The 20,881-nt window shown below is 41.9% G+C and overlaps 1 pseudogene; it reads left to right on the forward strand.

The window, feature by feature from the left end:
• The first annotated feature begins 15,779 nt into the window (after window positions 1-15,779).
• Window positions 15,780-20,881, forward strand: part of LOC147378792 (uncharacterized) — a 98,982-nt pseudogene continuing 93,880 nt past the window's right edge.

Raw genomic sequence — 20,881 nt, forward strand, 5'->3', positions numbered from 1 at the left:
TGTGTAAAATAGATAGCCAATTGGAATTTGCAGTATGGCTCAGAAAACTCAAACAGGGGCTTTGTATCAACCTAGAGGGGTGGGATGGGGAGGGAAATGAGAGGGAGGTTCAAAAGGGAGGGGATATATGTATACCTATGGCTGATTCATGTCGAGGTTTGACAGAAAACAACAAAATTCTGTAAAGCAATTATCCTTCAATAAAAAAAAATAAATAAATTAAAAAAAAAGTACTATGCTGTCAGGGAAACATCTGTTTTTCCTTTTAACTCTATGAAAATACGAGGTTCCTTATAACCTAGTGATTCGCAAATTTGTATTTGGATTAAAGAAAACTTCGAGTTATTTTATGCACTATTATCAATGAAATCTTTATGGCAAATTATAGTATAAGGTACGACTTTCACTCTGTGGCTGACTAACTTATTTATAGGGTCATAAAACATAAAGTATAGATTCGAGGGAACTGTAAGTCATTGGCCTGAAAGTCAGGGATCTTCCAAGCTTTCTTGAGGAAGATTATCCACTCTCTGCCTTACCTAGTCGAGTGAGAGCGGCTTCCCAGTCTCCAGGAAGGTGGTTCCATTCTGGGATAGCCCTTCCATTGCTTAGCATCACACTGCTGCTTTTGTAAAAGCCCTAACAATAACTTGCAATGATATAGCTTATTTTCAGCTTGTCCAAATATTGTACCTTTTACCAGAAGGATTAATTGCCCATAGGATACTCCCAAAACTAAATGAAGATTCACCTGAAGTTCTAGACAAAGAGACAGTCACTTATATTAGGCACAGGCTTACACTTCCCTGAGGTTCAGGGTTTCAACAGTACTCTCCAGTTTCCAATACCCATCACATGCTCTACCTCAGTGGTCCTTCCAAAGACTACTGTAGAAAAAGGGCAGTATTGATCAAAGCCATCAAGAGAAAAGAAGTCTCAGTGGAAAAAGGTGATGAATCCCAAACTACATGCACCTGGGAATGGCCAAGGTGCATGGCTCTTCATCCTATTCAGTTCAGTTCAATCGCTCAGTCATGGCCGACTCTGCAACCCCATGAATTCCAGCACACCAGGCCAGTCCATCACCAACTCCAAGAGTTCACTTAGACTCACGTCCATCGTGTCGGTGATGCCATCCAGCCATCTCATCCTCTGTCATCCCATTTTCCTTCTGCCCCCAATCCCTCCCAGCATCAGAGTCTTTTCAATGAGTCAACTCTTTGCATGAGGTGGCCAAAGTACTGGAGTTTCAGCTTTAGCATCATTCCTTCCAAAGAACACCCAAGACTGATCTCCTTCAGAATGGACTGGTTGGGTCTCCTTGCAGTCCAAGGGACTCTCAAGAGTCTTCTCCAACACCACAGTTCAAAAGCATCAATTCTTTGGCACTCAGCTTTCTTCACAGTCCAACTCTCACATTCATACATGACTCCATCGGGAAAGGAGTACATCAATGCTATATACTGTCACCCTGATTATTTAACTTATATGACCACTGGAAAAACCATAGTCTTGACTAGATGGACCTTTGTTGGCAAAGTAATATCTCTGCTTTTGAATATGCTATCTAGGTTGGTTATAACTTTCCTTCCAAGGAGTAAGCATCTTTTAATTTCATGGCTGCAATCACCATCTGCTGTGATTTTGGAGCCTAAAAAAATAAAGTCTGACACTGTTTTCACTGTTTCCCATCTATTTCCCATGAAGTGATGGGACCAGATGCTATGATCTTAGTTTTCTGAATGTTGAGCTTTAAGCCAACTTTTTCACTCTCCTCTTTCACCTTTCTCAAGAGGCTTTTGAGTTCCTCCTCACTTTCTGCCATAAGGGTGGTGTTATCTGCATATCTGAGGTTATTGATATTTCTTCCAGCAATCTTGATTCAAGCTTCAGCTTCATCCAGCCTAGTATTTCTCATGATGTACTCTGCATATAAGTTAAATAATCAGGGTGACAATATATAGCATTGATGTACTCCTTTCCCGATTTGGAACCAGTCTGTTGTTCCATATGTAGTTCTAACTGTTGCTTCCTGACCTGCATACAGATTTCTCAAGAGGAAGGTTAGGTGGTCTGGTATTCCCATCTCTTGAAGAATTTTCCAAAGTTTATTGTGATCAACACAGTCAAAGGCATTGGCATAGTCAATAAAGCAGAAGTAAATATTTTTCTGGAACTCTCTTGCTTTTTCGATGATCCAGTGGATGTTGGCAAGTTGATCTTTGGTTCCTCTGCCTTTTCTAAATCCAACTTGAATATTTGAAGTTCACGGTTCTCCAAGCCTGGCTTAGAGAATTTTGAGCATCACTTTGCTAGTGTGTGAGCTTAGGCAATTGTGCGGTAGTTTGAGCATTCTTTGGCATTGCCTTTCTTTGGGATTGGAATGAAAACTGACCTTTTCCAGTCCTGTGGCCACTGCTGAGTTTTCCAAATTTGCTGGCATAATGAGTGCAGCACTTTCACAGCATCATCTTTTAGGATTTGAAATAGCTCAACTGGAATTCTATCACCTCCACTAGCTTTGTTTGTAGTGATGCTTCTGAAGACCCACTTGAGTTTGCAACTAGGATGTCTAGCTCTAGGTCAGTGATCACACCATTGTGGTTATCTGAGTCTTGAAGATATTTTTTTGTGTAGTTCGTCTGTGTATTCTTGCCACCTCTTTTTAATATCTTCTGCTTCTGTTAGGTCCATACTATTTCTGTCCTTTATTGTGCCTATCTTTGCACGAAATGCTCCCTTGGTATCTCTAATTTTCTGATGAGATCTATAATCTTTCCCATTCAATTGTTTTCCTCTGTTTCTTTGCACTGATCACTGAGGAAGGCTTTCTTATCTCTCCTTGCTGTTCTTTGGAACTCTGCACTCAAATGGTTATATCTTTCCTTTTCTCCTTTGCCTTTTGCTATTCTTCTTTTCACAGCTATTTGTAAGGCCTCCTCCAACAACTATTTTGCTTTTTTGGATTTCTTTTTCTTGGGGATGATCTTGATCCCTGCCTCTTGTACAGTGTCATGAACCTCCATCCATAGTTCTTCAGGCACTCTGTCTATCCGATCTAATCCTTGAATTTATATCTCAGTTCCACTGTATAATCATAGGGTTTTGATTTAGGTCATACCTGAATGGTCTAGTGGTTTTTCCTACTTTTTTCAATTTAAGTATGAATTTGGCAATCAGGAGTTCATGATCTGAGCCACAGTCAGCTCCTAGTCTTGTTTTTGCTGACTGTATAGAGCTTCTCCATCTTTGGCTGCAAAGAATATAATCAATCTGATTTCGGTATTGACCATGTGGTGATATCCATGTCTAAAGTTTTCTCTTGTGTTGTTGGAAGAGGGTGTTTCCAATGACCAGTGTGTTCTCTTGGCCAAACTCTATTCTCCTTTGCCCTGTATCATTTTGTACTCAAAGGCAAAAGTTGCCTGTTATTCCAGGATTTTTTGACTTCTTATTTTGCATTCCAGTCCCCTATAATGAAAAGGGCATCTTTTTGGGGTGTTAGCTCTAGAAGGTTTTGTAGGTCTTCATAGAACAGTTCAACTTCAGCTTCTTCAGAATTACTGGTCAGGGCATAGACTTGTATTACTATGATATTGAATAGTTTGCCTTGGAAATGAACAGAGATCATTCTGTCATATTTGAGATTGCATCCAAGTACTGCATTCCAAACTCTTTTGTTGACTGTGATGGCTACTCTATTTCTTCTGTTCACAGTAGTAGATACAATGGTCATCTGAGTTAAATTCACCCTTTCCAGTCCATTTTAGTCCTCTGATTCCTAGAATTTCTATGTTCACTCTTGCTATCTCCTGTTTGACTACTTCTAATTTGCCTTGATTCATGGACTTAACATTCCAGTTTCCTATGCAATATTGCTCTTTACAACATCTGACTACTTCCATCAGCAGTCATATCCACAACTGGGTGTTGTTTTTGCTATAGCTCTGTCTCTTCATTCTTTCTGGAGTTATTTCTCCACTGATTTCCAATAGCATTTTGGGCACCACCTACCTGGGGAGTTCCTCTTTCAGTGTCCTATGTTTTTGCTTTTTCATACTGTTCATGGAGTTCTCAAGGCAAGAATACTGAAGTGGTTTGCCATTCCCTTCTCCAGTAGACCACGTTTTGTCAGAACTCTCCACCATGACCCGTCCATCTTGGGTGGCCGTATGTGGTTAGCTCAGTTTCATTGAGTTAGACAAGGCTCTGGTCTATGTGATCAGATTGGTTAGTTTTCTGTGATTGTAGTTTTTAGTCTGTCTACACTCTGGTGGAGAAGGATAATAGATGTGTGGAAGCGTCCTGATGGCAGAGACTGACCGAGGGGGAAACTGGGTTTTGTTCTGATGTGTGGGGCCAGGCTCAGTAAATCTTTAATCCAATGTTCTTTTGATGGGTAGGGCTGAGTTCCCTCTCTGTTATTTACCCGAGGCCAAACTATGGTCCCATGCATGCACTGCTATACTCAGTGCCCCCAACCCTGCAGCAGGCCCCTGCCAACCCAGGGCTCTGTCAGAGGCTCCTCAACACTCTAGGCAAGTCTTAGTCAGTCTTTTGTGGGGTCACTGCTCCTTTCTCCTGGGTCCTGGTGCACACAAGTTTCTGTTTGTGCCCTCCAAGAATCTGTTTCCCCAGTCTTGTATAAGTTCTGGCAGCTCTGTGGTGTGGTTAATGGCGGCCTTTTCCAAGAGAACTTATGCAATACCCAAGTCTACTGCATCCAGAGTCCCTGCCCCTGCAGCAGTCCGCTGCTGACCCGTAACCTCCTCATGAGACACTCAAACACAGTTCTATCTCAGTCTCTGTGGGGTCTCTGGGTCCTGGTGTGCACAATGTTTATTTGAGCCCTCTGAGGGTCTCTGGCGGGTATGGGGTTTGAGTCTAAACATGATTTTGCCCCATCTTACCATCTTGCTGGGGCTTCTCTGCCCTTGGACATGGGATATCTCCTCACAGTCGCTCTAGCACCATGCAGCCACCACTCTAGCCAAGTTTCCGGTAGGTGTATCCAAATTTCCCCTGGATTCTCAACTTGGATGTCCACAGGTACCTTAAAATCAACAAGTCCAACACAGAATTGACTATTTCTTCTCACTTCCCACAAAATCAAAACAAAGCAAATCAGAATACAACATGCTCTGCCTCTCAATTTTCCTATCTCCAATACACTGCCATCAAGCAGTATCTCATTATCTCTGCCCCTCTTCATCATCACATCCAGAAAATATCCAAGTATTGTGATTTTACTTCCTAAGTGTCCCATATGAGGTTAAGAAGTTTTTTTCACAATCATTCCCTTTTTCAGATGGAGCATAGAGAGCAGATGTGGCCTGACTAAGGACACTTTCAAAATTGCTGATGAGTGTTTGCTTCAGAAAAGATGTAAGAATCAAGCTGAATACATTATAGGCTGGGTGTGCTCTGCTGCAGTAAAACCCCAAACTCCATTGATTTAACAAAGAAAAGACTTATTCCTCACTTAAGCAAAGTCCAAAGGTGTTAGGTGGGACCCTTTTCCCTGTTCACACCTTGAACAGGGAACCCAGTGTTGTCCTCATCACAGAAGAAGAAGAAATGGCTAGAGTATAGGTGGGAGAGTTTTAAGGTCCAGATATGGAATTGGTTTACATCACATGTGGCTATAACCCACTGCCCACTTGTAAAAGTAATGGAGAAGGCTGGGAATGGACATTTCCAACAATCTCTGTGAGGAATATGTTTTGGTGTAAATGACCATATGAACTGGAAAGAACTCTAAGTTGATTAAGTCCTGAGCATAAACAGTTTAAATGTCAGTTAAATCTGACTGTCTTTTAGTAAGATAAAAATGCAATACCTTGCTGCTCTGATGAGGTTTAGAAGAAATGGTGGGCCCTCCTTCACTGAAGAGACTGGTGAGCCCTGCTTCACTGCAGCACCTCTAGAAGACAGTGTCCTGGCCACTTGCCTTGTTCTGATCATCAGGAGCTGGAGAGAGAAGCACACAGAAACCTGAGTTTCACCAGTGTTGGGACTTATTTGTTGGTTGTTTCAGCAGCTCACATGATATTTGATGATAATTTAACCTTTTATGAGTTATTCTGTGGAATTAACCACTGAAAACCTGATGTTTAGGGCAGTCATGGTCTCAGATCATCTCCTGACTTTTGCACCCATGTGGGGCCTCAAGAAAGTCTTGCAATGGGAACAAAGTTAGAAGGAGAGGTGGTGGGTGGGGAATTGGTGCCAATAGTACCTACTTTTCCCAGGAAGTCTGGCCCCTCTTCCTTCTGAGAGCAAGCAATTTGTTAGGTGAGGAAGAATTTACCCTACTGATCAGAAGGAATTTTTGATACGCAACTTTAGGTTACAAAACTTGCTTTAACCTACTGAGAAAAACAATCTACCATGTTGCCTCTATAACTCATCTGTAATCTCAATTTTGTCTGCCTCTCCTGATGTTCACAGCAGCATTGTCTGAGTTACTAAAATGAACTCTTAAGTGGATTCTCAGCTCCCCTGGTCCCACCAGACCCGTTCTACAGAGAAGAGTTATTTCCTGCCCCACTTTGAATCCATTCTCCATATCCTAACCAAAAGCACTGCTTTTTCTCAGTCTGAAATCTAAATGTTATGCCCACCTTTAAAATGTTTCCAACTGTCCATCCTGTCTAACCTGAGTCCCATAGCCTAGCATGATCAGGCCCTTCTCACTTCTTGATTCTCACCTCTCCTTCCCCCTTCTAGGCTCTACGTGGGCTCAAATTCTTTCACTTCCTTGAAAGTGCCAACATTTTTCTAATTTCTCATCCTTCACATATGCTCTCCCTTCCACCTGAAATGCTGTTCTGTTCACATACACCACCTAACTCCTGCCAAGCATTCAAGTCTCATTTTAAGACATTCCCAATACACCTCCACACTGCCCCTGCAAACCAGGTTAGAGATACAATGGTCATCCTTTAGCAACTTCCACCTCCCCTTTAGAAGCACCTGTGACTCCATGCCTTCACTGCCTCCTTGGACAAAGGTTCTGTCTTATTCATCATTTTGTAATTGGAGCACAGGACAACAGAGAAGTGCTAAACCAGTAATTATTGAATGGTTGTTTTTTCAGTCACCAAGTCATGTCTGACTCTTTATGACCCCATGGACTGCAGCACGCTAGGCTTCCTTGTGCCTCATCTCCCAGAGTTTGCTCAAGTTCATGTCCATTGAATTAGTGATGCCATCCAACCATCTCATCCTCTGTCACCTTCTTTTCCTTCTGCTTTTAATCCTTCCCAGCATCAGGATCTTTTCCAATGAGTCAGCTTTTCACATCAGGTGGCCAAAGTATTGGACTTTAAGCTTAAGCATCAGTCCTTCCAAAGAAAGGTTGACTTCCTTTCAGATTGACTGGTTTGATCTCCTTGCTTTCCAAGGGAGTCTCAAGAGTCTTCTCCAGCAGCACAATTGAAAAGTATCAATTCTTTAGCACTCTGTCTTCTTTATTGTCCAACTCTCACATAAAAGATCATAACCTTGACTATACAGTCCTTTGTAGGCAAAGTGATGTCTTTGCTTTTTAACACACTGTCTAGGTTTGTCATATCTTTCCTGCCAAGAAGCAAAGGTCTTCTAATTTGACAGCTTCAGTCACCATCCACAGTGACTTTAGAGCCCAAGAAGAGGAAATGTGTCACTGCTTCCCTTTCCCCTTCTATTTGTCATGAAGTGATGGAACAAGATACCATGATCTTAGCTTTCTTAATTTTGAGTTTTAAGCTGCCTTTTTCACTCTCCTCCTTCACCCTCCTCAGAAGGCTCTTTATTTCCTCTTTGCTTTCTGCCTTTAGAGTGATATCATCCACATATCTGAGGTTACTGAAATTTCTCCTGGCGTTCTTAACTCTAGCTTGTAACTCATCCAGCCCGGCATTTTGCAAGTTGTCATCTGCATATAAGTTAAATAAACAGTGTGACAGTAAATAGCCTTGTCATATTCCTTTCTCAATCCTGAACTAGTCAGTTGTTTCATACAAGGTTCTAAATGTTGCTTTTTGGCCCACATACAGGTTTCTCAGGAGACAGGTAAGATGGTCTGGTATTTCCATCTCTAAGATTTTCCCACAGATATTTATGATCCACACAGTCAAAGGCACTGGTATAGTCAATGAAACAGAGATAGATGTTTTTCTCGAATTCCCTTGCTATCTCTATGATCCAGCAGACACTGGCAATTGGATCTCTGGTTCCTTTGCAATTTCTAAACCCAACTTGAACACCTGGAATGATTGCATGAAGAGGTTCCCATTTCCCCCTTTTCCATCTGCCCAATTCCTACTTGTCTTTCTGACCTTAGTTCAGGTATGACCTCACTTTTTGAAGTCCCCTGTGGTCCTTGTATGGACTTAGCACAAAGTAATTCCCTCCATCATTCATCTCACTCTGCTGTAATTGTCTGTTCTCATGAATTGAAGAGGGCTTCCCTGGTGGCTCATATCTGCCTGCAATGCAGGAGAACTGGGTTCAATCCCTGAGTCAGGAAAATCCCCTGGAGAAAGGAATGGCTACCCACTCCCATATTCTTGCCTGGAGAATTCCATGGGCAGAGGAGCCTGGTGGGCTACAGTTCATGGGGTTGCAAAGAGTTGGACACCATTGAGTGACTAACACTTTCACTTTTTCACTTTTTTCATCACTGGAAGAAAGGACAGGAATGGTGCTTACTCAATGTTTTATCCCCAAATATTGCTACAATATCCAGTAAAGATTAGTACCAATGAGTAACCATGGGATGCAAGAATGAATCCAGCATAACCTTGGTGCCTAAGTTGGTATATTTATGTAATCTGAAATGCAGACAGTGCATGATTGGAATAATCTTATTTAAGTGATCTTAATAGAAGGAAACTCTGCTTTATTGACCTATCTGAAAAGTATCTGCCATCCACCTGTGCAGTATCTAATCATCTGTGCATGATTAGGGAGCCCTTCTAGGCAGAGCCAGGATCATTCTGTATAACCTTTCTTGTTCTGCTTCAGTGCTCAGCCAGGCTCTCAGGCAAAGCCCAAAGGCTTACCACTCATGGCAGGGATCACTTTTTGTTGACCTAAACACTATGGAGGGACCTTTACAATGACCTTCAAGTCACTGTAATTTCACTTTCTGATACCCAGCAACCCAGTCAAGCCCATTTCTTATAGGAAATGTCAGTGCAGAATGAGAAAGATGAATCCTAGTATAACAAACAGGGACTTTCAAAGAATGCTGCATTCATTTTTTTTTTCCTATGAGCATTTATTGAACCTAGGGTGAGCACCAAAGGGATGGGTTAAACTCTACACATGCATGAACGCTTCACTCCCTATGACTCCTTTGAGAAGCAGATATTATTCCTGTATTAATGATGAAGAAACTGAAGCTGAGAGAAGTTAAATAAATGGCACAGGTACTCAGCCCCATGTTTGTATAATCCCCAAGCCTATGCTCTGTGCACCAATATCCTCTCAAGGACAGGATGTGTTCTACTATTAAAAGAAGACTGTACTGAAGAACAATCTCCCTGAGTTGGTCAGGTTCACATTGTTCCTAACTCCTCCTTTCACTTGTTCTCCCTAAATCCTTGAGACTTGCAAAGCCTCATCCTATTCCATCTAGTCAAAACTATGGTTTTTCCAGTAGTCATGTAAGGATATGAGAGTTGGACTATAAAAAAAGCTGAGCACTGAAGAATTGATGCTTTTGAACTGGTGTTGGAGAAGACTCTTGAGAGTCCTTTGAACTGAAAGGAGATCAAACAAGTCAATCCTAAAGGAAATCAGTCCTGATCATTCATTGGAAAGATTGATGTTGAAGCTGAAACCCCAATACTTTGGCCACTTGATGCAAAGAACTGACTCATTGGAAAAGACCCTGATGTTGGGAAAGATTGAAGGCAGGAGGAGAAGGGGATGGCAGAGGATAAGAATGTTGGATGGCATCACCGACTCAATGGACATGAGTTTGAGCAAGCTCAAGAGTTGGTGATGGACAGAGAGGCCTGGCAGGTGCAGTCCATGGAGTCACAAAGAGTGGGACATGACTGAGCTACTGAACTGACTGACTGATGCCATATAGGAATCACCAAGAAAAGCCTCATACATGATCATGTGTCCTCTACTTCCAAAGTACTGTTGTTGTCTTCTACCCAGGATAGACCTCAGTGTGCTGTGGTAAAGATTTCTCCCTTTGTAGGCAGGATCTCAGGATCTCACCATTCAGGGCCTTGTGTCCCTTCTAGTTTTTAGCAGAAATTAAGTCCTGCTACACTGCACTCTATGAATCCCAGCCCAAATCCACAGGGAGCATGGACAGGGGTTATGATCTGCCTCTGCCTGGGCTGCTAGACCAGTCTCCCTGTACCTTGAGCCTTTTTTCCTTCTCCCTGCCATCTTTCAGACACTGTGAAAATAGACTTCCCTTGGCCTATCCATGTACTCCCTTTTAGGGTCCAGTTTGGGATCTTGCTACATAAGTACCTTCTTCATATAGTTAAGGATCCCAACCCAGATTCTGTATGTACAACCAAGAACAGATAAGAACACAAAGGTCTATTTGAGCCTCATACTATAAAGGACAAGAAGACTTAATCAAGACTCCCAGTCTATTTTGTGCTTTTAGTTCAGCTCCTGGGCTCTTCACTCTCCTCCTTCACAGGAGGTTGTCCTGTGGCTTTGAAAAGTGCCAAGCTGCAGAATTCTGTTACAAAACTGCAGCAGTGGTGATATCCTGCCCTCTCATCTCAGAGTTCATGGGCATTCTCATGTGATTCCCTCTGTTCATTCAGAGAATTCTGCTCCAGCACTGCTCCAGAGGCACTTATGTTGTTGCCACCACCCACCACCAGTGAGAGTGACTCTCTAGGATTTAGGAGTGTCCCAACATGCCCACTCTGCAGGGCATCCATCTGTAAGCACTGCCCTGACACTACTGGTTCTCTGAGTCGGTGATCAGGGAGCTCTCAGCCTTTTTTCTGAAGACCACTTGCAAGATTTGGCTGCCAGCTGCCTTAAAGGGGGAGTCAACAAGAACAATCTCTGGGAATCAGTGGGGAGAAAGGGAGAGAACACACCAGCAAGAAATAACCTTGCAGATCCAAGTGAAGAGAGGTCTGTGGACAAAAACATACCAGTTTCAAGGTTGAGAACAAAGTCCCATGAAAGGTAACATGGTCTGAGCTCAGAGGAAGCTGGCCTGGGGCTCAACTGCTGTGGCTTTGTCCCCACAAGCATGTAGACTGATGTGGGACCGTGTGCCCTTATAAAATTGCTTCTGGAACTCTGGGACCTTTGTTTACTATCCTGAGGAACCACTACTGGTTAAAGACAATGACATAAATAACTGTATGGGTCTTGTGGCATTTGGAAACACACACAAACACACACACATACACAAACACTGCATTATTTTATACTGCTTATGAATCCCTGAAATAAATCATCTAAGTTACGTGGCTTAACATTTGAGTGGAGATCCTCAATGATTTTACAAAACCCTCCCAAGAAACTCATAAATTGGCCTTGAATTATTTGTAGTGTTTATCTGAATATTTAATAGAAGTGGCTGGAAAACTGTTTTACTCAGACTGGTAGGTGGCTTTCTGCTTTCTTTGGAGGACTATAAACATGGTAATCTTGCTATACATAAAATGCTTTCATAGAGAAACAATGTTATGTTTCAGCCAAGAAACCCCAAGATGTGGACCACTATATAAAAAAAATGGGTTGGTAAAGGAAAGATATACCCATCTGAATGCAGGGTTCCAAAAAATATCATGAAGATATAAGAAAGCTTTCCTAAGAGAACAATGCAAAGAAACAGAGGAAAGCAATAAAATGGGAAAGATTAGAGATCTCTTCAAGAAAACTAGAGATACCAAGTGAGCATTTCATGCAAAGATGGGCACAATAAAAGACAGAAATGGTATGGCAGAAGATATTAAAAATAGGTGGCAAGAATACACCAAAGAACTATATTAAAAAGATCTTAATGAGGCAGATAACTATGAAGCTGTGATCACTCACCTAGAACCAGACATCTTGAAGTGTAAAGTCAAGTGGGCCTTAGGAAGCATCACTATGAACAAAGCTAGTGGAGGTGACGGAATTCCAGTAGAGCTATTCCAAATCCTAAAAGACAATGCTGTTGAAGTGCTGCACTCAATATGCTAGCAAATTTGGAAAACTCAGCAGTGGCCATGGGACTAGAAAAAGGTCAGTTTTCATTCCAATCTCAAAGAAAGGCAATGCCAAAAATACTCAAACTACCACACAATTGCACTCATCTCACACTCATTCTCCAAGTGAGGCTTCAACAATACATGAACTGAGAACTTTCAGATGTGCAAGCTGGATTTAGAAAAGGCAGAGGAACCAGAGGTTAAATCACCAACATCTGTTGGATCATTGAAAAAAAGCAAGAGAGTTCCAGAAAATTATCTACTTCTGCTTTACTGACTATGCCAAAGCCTTGGACTGTGTGGAATACAGTGGAATACAACAAACTGTGGAAAATTTTTAAAGAGATAGGAATACCAGAGCACCTTACCTGCCTCTTGAGAAATCTGTATGAAGGTCAAGAAGCAACAGTTAGAACCAGATATGGACCAACATACTGTTTCCAAATAGGAAAAGGCTGTATATTGTCACCCTGCTTATTAACTTCTATGCAGAGTACATCATGAAAAACGCTGGGCTGGATGAAGCACAAGTTGGAATCAAGATTTCCAGGAGAAATATCAGTAACCTCAGATATGCAGATGACACCACCCTTATGACAGAAAGTGAAGAGGAACTAAGGAGCCTTTTGATGAAAGTGGAAGAGAGTGAAAAAGCTGGCTTAAAACTCAACATTCAAAAAACTAAGATAATGGCATCCAGTCCCATCACTTCATGGCAAATGGACGGGGAAACAGTGAGAAACTTTTTTTTTTTTTTTTTTGGATCTGCAAAATCACTGCAGATGGTGAGTGCTTTCATGAAATTGAAAGATGTTTGCTCCTTGGAAGAAAAGCAATGACACACCTAGACAGCATATTAAAAAACAGAGACCTTACTTTGCCAACAAATGTCCATCTAGTCAAAGCTATGGTTTTTCCTAATCATGTATGAATGTGAGAGTTGTACCATAAAGAAAGTTGAGCACCTAAGAATTGATGCCTTTGAACTGTGGTGTTAGAGAAGACTCTTGAGAGTCCTTTGGACTTCAAGGATATCAAACCAGTAATCCTAAAGGAAATCAGTCTTGAATAATCACTGAAAGGACTGATGCTGAAGCTGAAGCTCCAATATTTTGGACACCTGACATGAATAACTGACTCAATGGTGAGATGCTGAGAAAGGTTGAGGGCAAGAAGAGAAGGGGATGAGACAGAGCATAAGATGATTGGATGGCATCATTGATTCAGTGGACAAGAGTCTGAACAAACTCAGGGAGATAGTCAAGGACAAGAAAGTCTGACCTGCTGTGTTTGTGGGGTCACAAAGAGTTGGACTTGACTGAGCTCCTGAACAACATCAACAACTGTGGGGTTTATGAGCACAATTACATTTTTTCCATCCACTTGGTTTCACTGCTAATATTACTATAACTTGCACAGATCACACACCTGATATGTTTTAGGTCCTGTGTTTTGTACTTTGGATCTACAGTAAGTGACATAAAAACAGATATTGTATAGGATAGAAATATGTTACTTTTTACTTAATTTTATTTTACCAATGCTTTAAAGAATGATTATGAAGCAGTCTTTAAATTTTCTAAGTATCAATTTCATCTTACATAAAATGTGACTAATAATATCTACTTATAGAGTTGATATTGAGATAAATAAGATGGTCTTCTGGTCTGATTTTGGTGTTATAGGGTTGCAGAATCAGTGGGCTGGAATGCTATGAACGTAGAGCTTAAAGTAGGGTTAGGCACATGTTGAGAGGCTGATACCCTAAAGACTTGATGGAATGCCTTTTCTCAACATCCAGACTGATCTAGAATTTCATGGTTGATATGGATGACATGGCTCTTCTCCACACTGAGAACTGTGATGAAACCCTCTCTGTTCCCAGTACATTCTATAGAGCTTGGTATAAAGCATGAGCTCAAGACATTTTAATCAAACTGAAGTGCAGTCACTACTATGAAATTCCAGGACTATGACTAGATCTCTTTAGGAACTGGAGATGACCTCAGACTTTGAAGATAACAGAAAAATACACAGAATTAGCCAGCAGGGGAAATACGTGTGTGGATTTGGTGGCCAATGCAAAGCCCCTGGTGGCAGTTTTGTTAAAGTGTTTGTGTGCTTACTGATAAAGCTCCATCTCTAAAAACTGCTTGCAGACTTATACTTAGCTGGAATAATGAAACAGAAACCCTCCTGCACGGGGAGGGGGGGGGGTGGCGGGGGGGGAGCTAATGACAACACCACCATAAATAATCAGACCAAATATATAAACCAGTGATTTTCAAGATACCAAACATCTGAGGATGAAACCTGGATCATTTAGCAGGGGTATATTTTAGGAAGCTGTCAAACTTTCCCAGGATGGTTGTACCATTTCCTTCTTCCCCTCCTTCCTTCCTTCCTTCCTTTTTTTTCCTTACACTTCAACCAGCAGAGTTCTGGTTCCTATACATTCTCATCACTAATACATATGGTCAGACTTTCGCATTTAATCTAATCACACTTACAGTGACTTGTGGTTTTAATTTGCATTTCTCCAATACTCCATAGATTGTGCCTTTGATGTCGTTACTAAAATCCAAGGTCACAATTTTTTTTTTCTTTTCTGTTGTCTTGTAGAAGTTTCATAATGTAGGTTTTAATTAGGTGTATGATCCACTTTGAGTTAAATGTTGCATATAGTATGAGGTAAGGATCCTTGTACTACAGTGTTGGATTCCATTTGATAAAATTTTATTTAGAACTTTTGACTATATGTTCATGAAGGATATCAGTTTGTAGATGTTTTGTTTGTTTTCAGGGCAAAAAAAAATTAATGATAAAAAAGCCAGTCTCCTTATTTTCTGCATCTAATTTTTCAAGATAATAATACAACTCCAAAGTAAAAGCATTTGTCAATCAAGGTAAAATTAAGCTTTTAATTTTGTTGAAATTTCTATTTTGTTTTTATTTCCAAGAGTGAGAGCTAATAATGAGGGAAGGAAAGTTAACTTTGATTTAGCATGGCTTAATATATATACCATGTTTATAAATTAAAATTAATGCAAATGAAAGCCCTGATATATGTTAGTAAAATCAAGCAAGATGTGTTGGTTTAAGGGGATCAGTTTTTTTGGTGGAAGGCATAGCCAGTAATCTGAATTACCTACCTCCAGCACTCCCATTTATAAAACTAGTGTCCAGTAATGAGTGGTTGGTGTTGATTTAATTATATCTGTTTAAAATAATATGGATGTTGAATTCTAGATGGGGCAAAGGGATAAAAATAATAATTAGCAGCCTAACTAGAAGCCAGGCTTCCATCTACAGTATTTTTTAAAAAAAAAGGAGCAAATGATCTGGGGAACATACATAAAGTAAATCCAACAAGGGAGCAATAATGCAGATATATCAAACTTAGAACTAGGAAATGATGACTGTCACCTTCTGATGGCTAACAGAACATTCTGAGTTATGTTTTTCTTGCTGTGGATGCTTTCTAGGGAGATGAGTTACTGACGGTCTCTCCTCTGCAGAAAGTAACCATCTAGGAGAACAGCACTCTAAGATCAGATCCAGAGGGTGTCTGATGCAGTGCAAAGAGTGTGGGATATGGAGTCAGTATCTTACTTGCTGGGGACATCAGCAAGCAACTTCACCACTCTCTCTGATCATGTCCTTTCCACTGATGATTGGAAGCAATTTTCCTCTCTCACTGGAGTGAGGAATATACCAGCCATCAAAAGGGTGTCATTGGCTTTGCCAGTAGAGCTGAATGACCACCCTGTGTACCCACTGCATCTAATCAGTCTGCATGAAGGCCCCTTAGGCACCTGCTATCCTCTTCCCGACCCTGTGCAGGAGCAGTTCCAGGTGAGGTCCCCCACCCAGCTGGCCCCAACATGGTGAATGATCTGGACCTAGAGAGGCTCTTGCCTACACACTCACCCTTGCCGGTCCACAAGACCAGGCCTGACTCAAGGCAGTACCTAAGGAAACATTGAAATGGAGACCCACCAGCTCTTGACTGAATGCTGCCAATTATTTTTATGAATACTTCAGAAGTCAAAATCTGGCAGAAAGGAAAAGCATACAGAGATATTTACCCCATAAATAAATAAATCAACCTTTCTTCCTTGTGAATAGCATAAAAATGTCTTTGCTTTAGTGGAAACTTTGTAAGTGTGATCTTGGCTTTTTGCCATCAGCAGATGTCTATAATAAGCTAAGGTCTCAGACAGAGATGAATTGATTTTTTTTTTTTTTACCTCAAAGCCTCACAAAAGACAGTGTGCCTGAGAGTTCACTAGAAAAACAGGATTTGTTGTTGTTTCTAGTTTTATTATTTAATGGCAAACAGTTTAAAGCTTCAAGTAATTGGTTTTTTTGTGTTTCATTGACTGCCTTTGATTACCATGCTAATTATATTGTAAACAGACTCCTAGATTCTCAGACAGTAGTGACTTTAATGTTCTTTCAAGGTAAAGAACCATTTCAGAGATCAGCAGAGCAGGACTCACACACCATTCTTCTGTGCATTGAAAAGAAAACAGAAAATGTCCTGCAAGCTAATTTTATTCTTTTCACATATATTGTGAGGCATGCTTGCAACCCTAGGGGCCAGGCGGTTGATTTCCATATAGGTCCAAAGCAGAGTGTAGTGTGTGTGCCTGTGTGTGCATGTGTGTACAAATGGGTGTGTTAGGGGCAATTGCCAGGTCTTGGATATGCCTCTGAAGTCTGCATGAGTCCATTCACTCCACCTTGGAAAGCTCATGGGATACCCCATGCTGCTACCATACCCAAAAGTATACCCTGGGCTCCTACAGCACTTCTTCTAAGATACAATAAATAAGGCACAGCAGGCTTCTAATTAGGGGGTAAAATGCCTATTTATTGTGACATCACATGACCAAAAAGCTAGAAGATAAAAGATCAACCCTTGGCCCATTATTCTTACCCTCAGGTTTAGAGGGCAAGGTCCATATTCTATGACTGATTCCTTGCTCTATAATTTCATATGATTGACTTCTCCCCATGTATAATTGTTGCTTCCTTCCCTGACTCTCATTCACAGGGAAAAAAGCATGGAGTTAGGTGGTGCTTGAAGGTGTGTACCAGCCCCCACATTCCTGCCACCTAGTACCATGGAGACCAAGGTCATGTGCATGGCAAAGAAAATCTTTGCCTGTGTCCAGATGCTTATGATGCAATGGGGTTCTCTTCTCCTTCTCTACACAGTGACCCAACATCACCTGACTTGTTCCTCGTGTTAATCTCAGGCCTCTGGAGAGCTCAATCCCTTTGTCTTTCCACTGAACCTGGTGGATTGAATGGGATCTGTGATAGACAGGAAGGACACCAATAATCAATGCTCCCCTCCTGTGGTAACTGTGGCTAGAGCGGAACTGCCTATCCAAGCACTCACTTCCCAGCTCTCTTTTCATTCAAGTGTAATCACATCACTGGTTCTTGCTGGAGCAGTGCCAGTGGAGATGATGTGAAGCATTCTTAGGCTTAGGGTGTTAAATATTAGATGTGAGAACCTTTGGTCTGCCTATCTAGGGACATCCACAGTGGCATGGGTGAGAGTGAAACTTCATGAGAGTAAATCACTGAAATTTGCAGGCTGCTAATTAGAGAAGTTATGAATACAAATCTGCTGTATAAATGGTCAAATTGTTCTAAATTTGAATCTAGTCTGTGCCATGTGACTGTTAATCCTGGGCAAGACTACAGTCAAGATTATGTGTGGTTGTGAACACAATATATAAATGGACCAAAACCCAAAAAACTTCTACAGACCTTTCACTGGACTTAACTATAAAGGGGAGGCATAGGCTCACAAAATCAACAAGGAAGCCATGGAATAGAGAAGGAAATGGCACCCCACTCCAGTGTTTTTACCTGGAAAATCCCAAGGACAGAGGAACCTGGTGAGCTACAGTCCATGGGGTCACAAAGAATCAGACAAAAGTTAGCTAAAACACTAAACTACAACTAACCACAGAGAGAAGGGAAGGCTTTCCACTGGAAGATGACCAGTCCCAAGCTTCAGTGTCAGGGCCAACATCACTGTGTCACAGTCTAATTCTCATCTTTGCAGGCTGTGGATTCCATTCTAATTTTCACTCACTTGAGATTACCTTTCTCTACACCACCAAAAATGTAAAAATAGAGCTGCCAACAACACTTATGCTTTATTTCCACTTCAGGAGAGGAGTGATTTGATTTTCCAGTTCCAAGTCCAAGATGCCAACACAGAGATCTATGGCCAGTGCTTGTGTTTGGAGCAATAGGCTATAGCAGGTGGGAGTGGGGTGGCAAGTGGCGTGTGTGTGTGGGGAGGTGGGGGGCACGAAGGTACAGGCCGCATCCCAAAATAATCAGATTTTGTGGAAGCCAGATGCCCAGAGTAAGATCCACACTGCCAATGTCCACCATATAATGCAAACGCTGAGGAATCAGCAGTAGAAGGAAAGAGACAGATAGCCCGAGCACTAGCTCTCCTTCGGAGTGGAAATAATTTCTGTAGTTCCAGGTTTCAGACGCCTAACCAACCTCACCACAATCTGTCTGAAGCTGACCGTTAGTGTCTCCAGCCAGCTGGCCTCCCTGGGTCCCTACTCTTGTGAAAAGTCCAACCACACAGCCACAGGCTGAAAATCAGAGGCAAGGTGTACCTCTCCCATCTCTGGCCAGTCCCCAAGCCCTCTTGTTGTCCAGACAATAAAGCGTTTCCCCAAACACTCAGCAGTGAGCTGTCTCTGGCCTCAGGTCAGCTACGCCCCTTCTTGGAATGCTCGTCCCTCACCCATTCTCCCCTCTGATCGCGATCAGCTCAGTGTAAAGCCTCCAGAAATCCCATGGTCCTGATCTCAAGCAGGTTGCTCTGGAGAGCTGCCTGTTTCAAGTCCACCTTGTATTTTAATAACATTCCCAAATCCAACTCTACCGCTGGACTCTGCCTCTGTAAAGACTACATGGACAGTTGTGTTCCTGTGGTAGTATTTTATCACTGACGTCCAGCAGGGCACCTGGCATGTGGCAGGTGCCCTAAAACTTCATGAAGTTGCAGCAAGTCCAAAGGAAAAAAATGTCATACATCTAAGCAATCTGCTCCAGAGTTCCTCCCCTAACTGCCTCCCCCTGCCCACCCCCCACCCCCCCCTCTGCTTTGTGGTTCACCTGGAGTGGCTCTCTCCAAGCAGCCTCCTGCGATCTCTGCAGTCACAGGGCATGCCCCACCCCTCCACCCCCAGGCTTGATAAACGTTGTCATGCTGAGGTTTCACTGGCCTCCCTGGATTACACTTGCCTGGAGTGAGTTTTTTCACAGCACAGCACAGGGACTGGAACAAGCACAAACCAGATACAACTTTTACTGAGGAAACTGATAACTTGTAGGAAATAAATCTTACATTATATTGTATTACAATACAATTAACAGTAAAAGGTATGGGATTTGAGAAATTGTACCCAGAATCTTCCCTTTATAGCTGAGTAACTTTGAGAGATTCACTGGCCCTCTGTGATGGCAGCTGTCACTTCTGTCAGACAAAGGTAAGAATAGGATCTCAGGAGTTGTGCAGACTATGTGAGATGAGGGCCATAAGGATTGCACCAGAATCTGTGGAATGGGGAGCCCTCAGCAATAGCAAGTTGTTGTCATTACTGACCTCAAAGAATGTCTCTTAGTTGACACATTTTACTAATTTATGTTCCATAGTCAGCAAGTGCTTCCCTGGTGACTCAGATCATCCTGCAATGCAAGAGACCGGGTTTGGTCCCCAGGTCAGAAAGATCTCTTGAAGAATGGAGTGGTTACACACTCCAGTGTTCTTGCCTGGAGAATTCCATGGACAGAGGAGCCTGGCAGGCTACCCAGGGTCACAAAGACTCAAACATGCACAAACAACTAACACTTTGACTTTTTTCATTCTTCAGTAGGTGAGTAAATACAATAGTAAGATTTTAGAACATTTTATAAAATGCAGTTTTAAAGAGTATTAATAATAGCTTACCCATACACCAGGTCCATTCCAAATACTTCCATAAATTGTGTAGCTTAATCCTCATAACAATCCCAGAAGTAGAATTACTATTATCCCTGTTTTGAAGATGAGAAACTAAGACTAGAGAAGTTCAGTAACTTGACCAAGGTCCCCCAGGTTTAATGGGCAAAGGTGGAATTTAAAGAAAACCATGGAACTCCAGACTCTATGCCCCTAAGAGGGTGTTGTGGACTCAATGTATCCCTATGAAGTTCCTTTGTAGAAGCGATAACTTAAAGTATGGCTGTATTTGGAGATAGGACCTCTAAGAAGGCAATTAAGGCTAAATGAGATCATAAAGGTGAGGCCCTGATCTGATACGATTAGTGTCCTTGTAACAAGTAATGCCAGAGAGCTCACCTTCCATCCTACACCCCTCCTCTCTTCTCTCAACATGTTCTCCTCTCTTTTCTTCCTCTTCCCTCCCCTTCCTTCTGCCTTCTTCCCTCTCTCTCTGTCTCACCTCTCACTGTGTCAGGACACCGTGAAAAGGCAGCCATCCATAAACCAAGAAAAGATCCTTCATCAGAAACCAAATCTGCCAGCCCCTTGATTTTGGCTTTCCAAGCCTCTAGGACTGTGAGTTTCAAAAAACTAAGATCATGGCATCCAGTGCCATCGCTTCATGGCAAATAGATGTAGAAAAAATGGAAATAGTGGC

Source organism: Bos grunniens, chromosome 2 (assembly GCF_055505025.1).
Source record: "Bos grunniens cultivar Pamir isolate PY7600 chromosome 2, Bosgru_T2T1.0, whole genome shotgun sequence".
NCBI classification, from domain to species: Eukaryota; Metazoa; Chordata; class Mammalia; order Artiodactyla; family Bovidae; genus Bos; species Bos grunniens.